Source organism: Oreochromis aureus, linkage group 5, assembly GCF_013358895.1.
Source record: "Oreochromis aureus strain Israel breed Guangdong linkage group 5, ZZ_aureus, whole genome shotgun sequence".
Classification (NCBI taxonomy): Eukaryota; Metazoa; Chordata; class Actinopteri; order Cichliformes; family Cichlidae; genus Oreochromis; species Oreochromis aureus.
The window spans coordinates 28,041,268-28,052,707 of NC_052946.1; positions in this window are offsets into that span (position 1 = coordinate 28,041,268).

Genomic DNA, 11,440 nt, shown 5'->3' on the forward strand with positions numbered 1-11,440 from the left:
TAAACTACATCTTAAACTACTTTAAGATGATCTGATTAGAAGTTGGGTACATTGGGCTCATAAATGAATCGACTTGGTTGTAACACGTGGCTATTTGAGTTACTGTTATCTTCCAATCAGCTCGAAGAAGTCTGACTGTTCTCCTTTGATCTCTGACATCTACAAGGCATTTTTGCCCCGGGAGCTGTCACTCACTGAATATTTTATCTTCTGGGAATAATCTCTGTAAACCCTAGGGATAGATATGCTGGAAGCTCCCAGCAGATCAGCAGTTTCTAAAAAATTCAGACCAGCTTGTCTGGCACTGTGGTTTGAGTTGCTGCCATGTGGTAAATGGTAAATGGACTAGTTCTAATATAGCACTTTTCTACTCTACTTTAGCACTCAAAGCACTTTATACAACATGTCTCATTCCCAGTCATTCATGGAAGCACTTTTTATATGTTTCTAACATTCACACACATTCACACTCCGATGAACACCTCAGGGTTCAGCATCTTCCTAAGGGCATTTTGACATGCAGACTGGAGCAGCCAGAGATCATACATCCAGAGCCACAGCTACCTAATTGGCTGAGTATACATTTGAGGTAACAGGCAGCCACTTGATTAGGTACAGGTTTGCCTAATCAAGTGATTTGGTACTGGTGTACCTAATCACTTGAGTGGCAATATGTACAGAAGGAAGTTTCTGGAGTGTAATATTTTGGAGTAATTACAAGAACCAAAGTAGGATTAAAAAGTAATCTAGTTGTACACAAGATGAATTGGAGCAATAGGTAATAATGCAATTTATATTTGAAGGCTTTGCTAGTGTTGATTCTAAAGATCTGACCACATTGACCTTATTTCAGATGCACTCCATCCAGTTTCTTATTGAATACAGTGCATCTGAATTTCTGCAGTAGTGGGAAGAGATAGAAAATATATACACATGAAATCTTGATGATATCGAAAGTGAGCACATATATTATAAATGAGCCAGACGGTGCCTCAGTCACAAATCAAATCGAAGTCAGCTGCAGCTTAAGTGATCTTACAGACAGTTATGTATTGGAATTTTTCTTTAATATTTTAGAGTTTAGTTTCAAAGTGATTTATCTGCTATTTGAAAATTAGGCCACTTAGACTGACAAAATGACTGCTGACATCAAAGTAAAACATACTACAGATTAAAGTCATTTGATATATTTCAGATGATGAACTGCTTAGCTGTATTATATTTTGCAGTAAAAGGTACAAATCCCCCCCCCCCCCACACACACACACACACACACACACACACACACACACGACTCTCACCACCAATGATGCTGAAATCTAGATTTGGCAGGATTAATCAAAAGTCATTATTGGATGTTTGAATGGTCTATAGATTTACTATTTCTTGTTCTTCTACTACTACTACTAATAATAACAATTAAATCAATGTTATTTACATAGTTTAAAATCACACCGGTTAACTTAAGGCACTTTATACTGTACAATAATACAGACAAAACCCCATCAATCAGACGACCTCCTAGGTGCCAGCACATGGCAACAGTGGAAAGGAAAAACTCCCTTTTAACACCAAGAAACCTGGCTCAGGAAGAGCTTGGGGTGAGGGAAGGGAGATAGGACAAAACAAAAGTCAAACTAATGATGATAATGAGCATTTTGACTTTTTGTGGAACATACCATTATGTTTTTGTATGCAATTCACATATATTTTTGCAGACTAAAATAGTGGAGTTTGTATATACAGTAATATGGCTTGCCTGTCATGGGCGTGGGTCTGGGGACCCAGTCCTCATGCAGTATTCTTGGGCTTAATTAATATTATAAGTTCTATTTGACTATCTGGATTGTTTATTGTTGTTTGTTGGCGTGATCTGCTCCTGGCCCTCTTTTCCCTGTGTACACATTTGAGTGGGTGTGTGTGCCGTGGTGTGTGAGTTTTGCTACCACACCAGGCCTGGGGAGTCTTCCCTTCTTTTAGCCAGTCACACCTGGGAGTAATCACTCAGCTGTTACCGATCAGCCTGACTCTCTTAAGCCCTACTTAAGAGAGTAGTGGAGCGGCATTCAGTGCGGGATCATTAAACTAGAAACACAAAGGATTGTGGAAATGTGTGGAGGGACCAGAACACTGACGTACATAGGACTGAGGAGGACACAACACTTACCACAAATCATGGTGGCTAATCACTGCATAGGAATTGGAAACGAGCGCACGGAGGACTCACACACTGTGGATTGTTGGCACTGTTTTATGGTTTTTTCATTGTAAATGCTTCTTCATTCTGAAAGTCCTGCGTATGAGTCCTACTTCAACCAACCCTGACATTGCAGCGTTGTGTCAGTTCATTGAATACTATGTAAAGTACCTGAAAGGTCCCTGTTAATGTATTAGTGTTACTGTTCTCTAATATAGAAACATAATACAATACACCTGTGGCAATAGTTTATTACAAGCGAACAATTCCCTGCACACAGTGAGTACTGAATATAACATCATTTGGGGTCCTCGGCAAGATTTTACCGGGAGGCCCTTTAACCAAAGCTCCTCACCTTTAAGTTATAAATAATCTGACACCGAAAAAACAAACAAGCAAGCAAACAAACAAAAAAACTGTACACTTAACTGAGTCACGTCACAGCCAGCAGAACTCACTTTACATCGGAAAATAATCAAAATAAATAATGTAATGCTAGTGGAAGTTATTTTATTCAAGTCTTGCTCTCTCTCTTTGTCACACAGTTGAGGCTAGTCACTGGGCTAGACATTTAGCAACATTTAGTCATTAAGTGTTACATTATTATCTGTTCCACTCAGCACTATCATGTTTTTTTTCTGCTTATCCTCTTTTTTTTCTTCTTTCTTTTTTTCAATCCCATAAGGATAACTTGTGTTTCTCCTAAACTTATGCAAACTGCACAATGCCACATTATAAAAAGATAAAAGTTTATCTATTTTTCTTTTTTTTGCATACACAGTAGGGTCTTTACAGGTTCATCAAAGATAGAAAATTATTCTCAATAGAAAGACTGAGTAGCTTTTAACCCTTTTTATATGCACTAATATGATACTTGTGGAAACAGAAGTAAAAAACTGAATGCTCCAGAGGCTTCATGTTGTGACATCTGAAAAGGCTTGAGGATGGAATCAAAATGAGCCATGACAAATTAAATTAGCCGAGTAAGAGAAAGCAATACAGCGTCCTTTAGGCAAACCCAGAGACACGAAATTAATTGAAATTCAAATTAACACTGAGAAACTATAATATACAGAAAATAAATTACATATAAATTCAGAATTTTTAAAAGTAAAACAAAAGAAAAAAATCAGAGTACTAAACCCACTGGAGTTCCCATCATCAGTCTCAGTGCACTACAGCAACTATATACTACTATATTATGGTTTAGTCAGTGCTGGAGTGAAGAGCGAGTGATCCAACTTCAATCCCACTAAAACTGGTGACAACTTGTGATGTGCGCTAACTTTGATTTCTTCCCCATTAAAGCTAAATTAATAAAGAGACCTGAAACTTATTTTCTCTAATCAAATAATTGTTAATCCACAGAGACTTGTTAAACTGAAAGAGAGCAATGAGATGAATAGCTGAACACACTGAAGATGTACCCAGTGGCAAATAATGAGCTTACTGATCTCTCCCCAAACCTTTATGTCACTATATACTGGTTTTGCATCATAAACAGGTAAGTCTGAGACCAGAAGTCTCAAAAGAAATGCATGCTATGAAATTCTACAGAGCTTTTCCAAAGACACAGAGATGAGTTACAGCTTACTGATGAAATTCTCTCGAATCAGAGAGAGCAAGCAGACAGAAAATGTAATGATGAAGCAGCTTTATTAGAGTCGCAACGGTAATCCTGCAGAGCAACTACACAAGATACCCTCTGGGCTCTGCTTCACAGAGCATGACTCTGTGGTTCCTGTGCACCTCAGTGGGTGGAACAAAGGGCTAACACTGAAAGGGTTAGGGGTTGAGCTGTCTTTAGAGGTAGCTGAGATAAACAAAGGCTGAGGACAAATGCACTCACACTAATGTTAAATAAAACTGATTTCTTTCTATTAACAATCAATAAGACATATTCAGTAGATGTGTCAGGCATGTTCTGAATGTGTTCTTTGTGGGAGTGACAAGTCACTCCCCTTAAGCAACAATATGTCTCCTTTATTTATCGTCTGTTTTTACCTCAATTATAAAAATGTTTGAAAGGATCTGTCATACCCACACTGCTCTAAGCAAATATTCATTAGAACTACTGAATTTTCTTCAATTGACAATTTCAAAGTATCAAATATCCACTTAGGATTCATTCAGAATTCATTGTTCCTTTTACTCTTTTTCTTTCTTTGGCCCATCTTTCTTTGCTACTTAGTTCAAATCCTGCTCATGGCTACCAATCACCAATGCTTTAGACAATATCTAATGCCAGTACTACTTTAAAACACCAGCAGCACAAGTAATTCATCATCTACTACTGATATACATAGTTTCAGTCTGTAGAAATCTTGCATTAAAAGCTATAACATCTATTCTTAAAAACTGGTCCATGGGTGACAGTAGTGTGAGAGACAGCAGCATAGAAAATAAAGCAATAGCAGAGTTTTTTTTTTTTCTTTAAGGTTACAGCTCCTTCAGGACTGACTGATTATCTCAGCCTCAAGTTAGATGACAGTTTACTATAATGAGTGAGACACACTCTGAAAGAGGAGAAAAGGGGGTTTTGTGCTCCCAAAGGCTATCACTAAGGGGTTTTGCATCAGGATACTCTTCAATAGAGGTTGTTTCCTTTACAGGTGAGCACAAAAAGTATGCGTCTGATCTTTCCTTTCCTCTGTGTTTTAAATATGAAAAATACCGTTTGTTTTTTGATTAGTTCAGAAGTCAAGGTTGGAAACTTGCACTGAGTGCAAGCACTCTCATGCAAATTACCACCACAGTGTGCATTTTCAGTGCATCACACCCATTTTCTTGTTCACTCTCACCTCATTTAACCTCTTGCTAATGTGCTCCAGAGGGAGCAGACGGCGGTGATGCATCAGGATGTCACTTGTACAGTCTGTTCAAGTGAAAGACTGGGGCTTGTGTATCTAATGCCTTTTCTCCATTAAGTAGCTCTTTTTGGAGCCTCAGGGCTTGCTGAGGGGTGCTAACGAATGGCAGAATTTGAGAAGTGCATTATGTGCACCTTAGATTAGAATGCACTTTGAACACAGAACTGAGGCAACAATGAAGATACCAACGTCAGTATGAGTCAGATACATCTTGGAAGAAAAAAAAAAAATAGATATATTCGAGAAAAAAAAGGAATATTCATGAGTCTTTTCTGCCCATTCAACAATACACAGATGTCACGGCAGCTTTTTTCTGCTAAACCAGAAAGCACTGCATTGTGAAGCATTTCTGTTGGAAGTGGGGCATATTAGGCATGCAAACACACTCTCTTTTCAGGCTCACATGTTCTCCAGACACAAAGTAAGTGCCAAAGGATGCTGTGAAAGAAACTCAAACATGTTTTTCCAGTAAGTTTCAGGAGATTCTGAAGCCTTTTATCTGTCAACTGACTCTGTTTGCTTGAAATGTTATTTATGTTAAGTTAGGGGCTTTTCCAGATAATTTAAAAATAGCCAACCTATTATAAAGTAGACGAGATCATTGTTTGGTATAAAATTACATTTTTAAATTATTAGTTTAGTTTAGGGGACAATTGGGTATACAGAAGTCTTCTTTGGATATTTTACCTTCATTAAACATAAATAGCGAATAAAATATACATTAAAAATGAGCTATGCACAGTTCTGTATTAGAAATGCAGTCAGTTCTATTTTGACTGTTTAGCCACAGCAAAAGCTAAGCAAATGTACAGCAAATGTTTCTCACAGAAATGATGTGAAAGTATAACGAATAACCTTGCAGAGCAATAGATATAGTATAAATATCAGTATAAATTTACAAACCGGTGTCATTGTCAATTATTTCCTATATTTCTTTAATAGGACATGTCATAGTCATTTTATAGGCATCAACATCTTATTGCAGTTATTAATATATACCAAATTATTTGCTTTTTTTCTGTTTTTTTACATGACATCCTGGCTAAGGTGAATGCAACTGCACTGAATATGGTGGTCTAGTGTATCAAATGTTTTAGTGACTTCCCTTTGGCTAAATTGATGAAACACCTGAAAATATAGGTCAACTTCTTTAATAGGGCAAGCTAGTTTACATTTAGCTTTTTTATATATGTAGATAAGTCAAATTAGTGGTGAGATTCAAAAATAAAAACAAAAATTAAAATACAAAAAAACATTACTTTGACAAGTTGAAGTTTGTTGTTTTTTTCAGTTTTGAAAAGTAACCTACTTTTTGTAGCATTTTCAGACTCCAGACTGAATCCAGCTGGACTTATTCCAGCACAGCTGTTCCTGGGGTTCATTAATCAGCAGAATGACTGAAATCTGTCCAATCAGGCCAGTTTGCACATTTGAACTGGTAAGGCTCCTCTCAGCAGGTCTTCTTCCATCGAACTACACAAATCGCTCTTGATGACTAAACAGGCTTTAGTGATGCCAGTTGTTCTAGTTCATTAAACTGACCTAAAGTGAAATGTTCATTCAAAAATAAACCGGTATTTAAAACCCCCTCAGCAAGCCTATTGGAGGTGTTTTTGCTTTTAATCAAAGAAGTTAGAGAAATACTGTGTTTCTTAGTGAGAGTAAGCCAGGCAAATGGAAAAATCTGTGGATGCCCCTTTTAGGAAAAGAAGCACTCCTGCTTGGTTCTTTACCAGGTTCTTAAGCCTTTGATGGTTCCTCTGCCATCACCGCTTATACCTGTTGTTAAACCCTCTGATACAGCTAGGAATAGACAGTGGTGGATTAAATGTATGGCGATTTGACAAAATCATCGGAAACCTTTGATGCTCCCTCTGCTACATTTCACAGCTCTCACACAAAAGGACACTATGATGTGTGAGCTGCCAGGGGATACACTGTCATGCCTGAGGACATTTTGTCAGCTGTTGTTTTGGTCAGTTTAACTTAGAGGCCAATCTGTTGCCACTTCTGTTTATACACACAGTGTCAACTATAACAAATGGTGTTGCGTAACAAACGCAGTGAGCTAGCACCCAAGAGTATGGGTTATTTCAGCCCAACTACAGCAGCTGTTTTCTTTCAGATTGGCTCTGATTTTTGCTGTGGGATGAAGGTCAGAAAATAGTTCAAATAATGTATCATTGTGTATTTAAACAACTTGTGTTGTGTACCTAGTTGTCTACTACTTCTTTGTAAAGAAATACATCTACTCTTTGATGACTCTAAAAGCTAAATATAATTTGGTTTGCAATTATCTTAAATTCTGCTGAAGACCATCGGGGTGAAGCTGATTTGCAGTTCATTCTAGCTACAGAAATGATGCTCCATCTCATATTCTCTGTTCTAACTTTCCTTGATGGGGAAATGAAAAAGCACTTGTGTAGAAGGATCCATAAGGGATCACATTATCTGTACAGTAAGGTATAAACATACCCACAGCCAGACTTTACTAGAATGAAAGAACAATTCTGATATCTTGTCTTATGATGTGCTTGTTGTTTTGTTGAACCTCACAAACTTCGTCATAGCCAAAGTATTTAAAAACAAAGAAACTGACTACAAATTGCATGTTACCTAGCAACTATGAAGCAGAGCTGTTGGGCTGTGAATGCATATCCCTCATTCACCAGAAAGCACGGAGGAGTTCACACTTGATAAACACAGGACCCATGAGGGCATCTGATATGTGACCTTTCTATTTCTTTCTATACTCTTAATTCAGCTAAAAAGGCAAGAATAAGAATAGAAACAATAATTTTGTTTCACATTATTAGATATGAAAAAAAAAAATGTCAGACATTATTAATACATGCTATTATGAATAAATCTCTGTCAAAATACATCGTGAAAATAGTAAGGTTATGTTTCAGACCACTACAGAATGTGTTAACCAAATGTACATGTAAAATAACAAGTTCAGCACCACGGAGAGCGTCTGGAGGCCAGAGATCAGCACAAGGGACAGCACCATAGGCAGAAGACTAAGTCAAGTGTGACAGAAAATCTATTTTCCAGTCCAGGTGCACCAGCCTATTGCATTAAGGACCTGGAGACAAAACTGACCACTCAGTAATCAGCAGTAAAACCTTTTTTATCCAGCCATGCTTACAGGGGAAGCCTCTGTTCAGAGAAGGAATTACAGCTAAACAGCAGATGAGTCTGGGGCTAACCCTTTCTTTTTAATTCAGCAGGATTGAAGCACAATCATATTCTGAACTTTCAAATGTTGACACATCCATTTCAACTAAAATTTCTAGAAAACCCTAAAATTATCCTTGACTTGATTAGACACTTCATAATTAACTGACATGACATCTATGCAGTACAGTCATCTATTGGTATACTCTTACTGTTTGGTACTCAGAAAATTCAGATCTGTATATACATCAGTTTTAATGTTACTGCTCTGCCAAGTTAAGATGGAAGGTGTAGAAATGTTTTCAGCGCTGTATCTTTGTTGGTCTTTCTGTGAGTGAGATTATGCAAAATCTACCAAGGGGATTTTCATGAAACCTGGTGGACAGGTTGCTTGGATCCAAACCTTTGAATCCCTCCACTCCACCGAGTTGACTGAGTCATCTAGCACTAACGATTAGCCATGCTTCGTCGTTTCTTACCAGGCTTGCTTTTTTCTTCCAGCACCCTCAAGGCATGAGTACTGAACTACAGATGCACGGATATAGTGAAATGTTTTTACTTCACTGGACTGCACTCTTAAAAGGCCAGCAAATCCTGTATGTTGGCATGACTACACATCAGCGTGGACATAAAATGAAGTTAGATTCAGGCAAGCACTTTACTCCCAAGTGAAGATGGATGATAGAAGATGGAAAATGGAACAATTTGAACATTTTATTTGAAATCGGGCAAGTGGAGAAGTGGAATATGTGCAATATATTATTATATTATAGCTGTATGTTTGACTGCCATCCATACTGGCATTTCTGGTGTGTTTCAAAGAACACAGTGTGGCCAGTAGCTCAAAAACAATCAAACAAACAGGTTGGATAAGAATATAACATATGCTGGATATCAAATACTAAAGATTTCTCCTAATGTCTTGAGGTTATTGCTCATTATGCACATAGAATGAATGACTCCTCATCTCTGAGAAGAGTTTGAATATTCATGGTTACAGGTTTAATCTGCATAATAACCACATTTTGTGAGGGAATCCACCATCTGATTAGGCTGAACTCCAGCAATACAACAGATGGTGATACTGAACTTGCAGTTTCGATTGTGATCACCAGTGGGAAACCTCCACCTTCACAGAGTGACGAATCACTTAAGAATCCAATAAATTGTTTCATCCTAACAAAAACAGCTGAGCAATACTTTTATGACAACGGTGCTAAAGACATCTTATACCCACTCAAGCCACTACCAGCCAACATCAAATCCAAAGTTTATATTTAATGATGTCTTTCGAAGTTTAAAAAGTCTTACAGTTTAATATATGTCTCCCAGGGGACGTGAAAATTGTTCTCCCTCTCTCTAAGGTTTGCTGATTCGGAGGAATCTTTTAAAATTCACCTACAGACAAATCTTTTTACTCGAGCATTTCAGTAGCATCTTTTGTACCACCGTGTACAGTGTACTTTTGTCTTTGACTCTTGCACTGCTTCTAAACACATGTCCTTTGTGACCTTTATCTGCCTTTTTTAAATGTTGTAGCATCTCAGAGAATATTTTCTCTAAAGCACTGTGTGACTCCTGTCTGTGAAAAGCACTTTATAAATAGTTATTGCTTGGCTGCTCTTTCTGTACAGTATATTTAAGGCGTGGTGTCCTAAATAAAACTAGCAGCTAACACAAGCAGCATATAAAATCAAAGATTCCTGTGAATGTGAACTGATCATAGATGACACAGAAGTGTGAAGAAGTAATAAGCTGATTAGGATTCTCATTTAGATACAGTAGGGAGTTTGATTTCTCTGAACTGTGCAAACCACTTATCTAACACAACCAGGGACTCCTCTGCTCTATTGATTTTTGCACCTACTACTAAGTGATGAATCCTTTATATGGGAGTTTTTCCACACAAGTCATATCTGCCTGGAGCTGGAAGATGTTGCTCTGACAATAAAGCTTTTTTCCATACAACAAGTACTGTGTTTTGGCCGCTTTAGACACCCTCAGCCCCATCCACACCCCACCTCCAATTGCAAGTACTAGATTTTAAATTGTGCCCCCAGTCTGCTTTACCCAGAAAAAAAAATGAGTTTGCTGAGTACACCATTCTCTTTTTCAGTGACCTCCTTTAGATTCACACATACTTGGCCCTGAGAGGAAAGCAACACTTTTTAAAGCACACCAGTCAATATGCTGCAATGCTAAATGGGTAAAACACCTGTGACTCTCTCGCACATTTTATAATAGCATTTTCAGGAGAAAATGGAACCTTAGCACAACCTTATACAAGTGCTTCAAATAATAGATTACATGGGAACAATTAGGCTGAACATTAACAGTGAAACGGCAATAACTGAAAAGAATGTGCTGGCACAAAGTTGAAATTCCCAAAGAATGAAGAAGGAAAAAACAAAAAAACAATGATAGCAAGTATTGCAGCCGAGAATTAGATACCTATAGAGAGAGGCACAAGTCTTTGTGATAAGCTAAGTTAGCTTTGGCTCTGCTCAGCTTTAATTTTGGTCTTTTCCACCCTTATTTGCAAATATACTTAATTTTGAAAAAATGCTCATCTTTTCCTCATTTCAAAGAAAACACTGGTAAAATACAAGTTAATATTTGGAGCAGTCATTTCAGTAACAGTAATTTGTCCGTTAGGTTTTGTAATTGGATTTGAGGAAAAACGCTAAGTAGTAGCGGTTCCGTGAAATGCTGAACAGTGAATAGTGAGATGACTAATGAGCTGTATTAGGGCACATCCTCTGTTGCACACTTTTCTCTCCATTTAGAATAAACATCACTCATCAAAACACACAAAAGCACAGTGTTTCATGATACATGCCACACACACACACACACACACACACACACACACACACACACACACACACACACACACACACACAAACAAAAAATATATATATATATATATATATATATATATATATATATATATATGCACATTGTTCACAGACCAAAGATCTCACTTTATGTGCTCGATCCACACAAACACACCTCATACTGGGAGCAGTGGCCTCATTTATAATGAAAGTCAGCAAGCACAGACAGAGAGAAAGAGAGAGAAGGAGGGAAAGGGATAGAGAGACTTTAGTGGTCCCAGCAGCTCACAGAGATTTGGAGATCAATCTTCACCACACAAAACAAACTGGCCCCAAGCTTCAACAGCAACTAAACC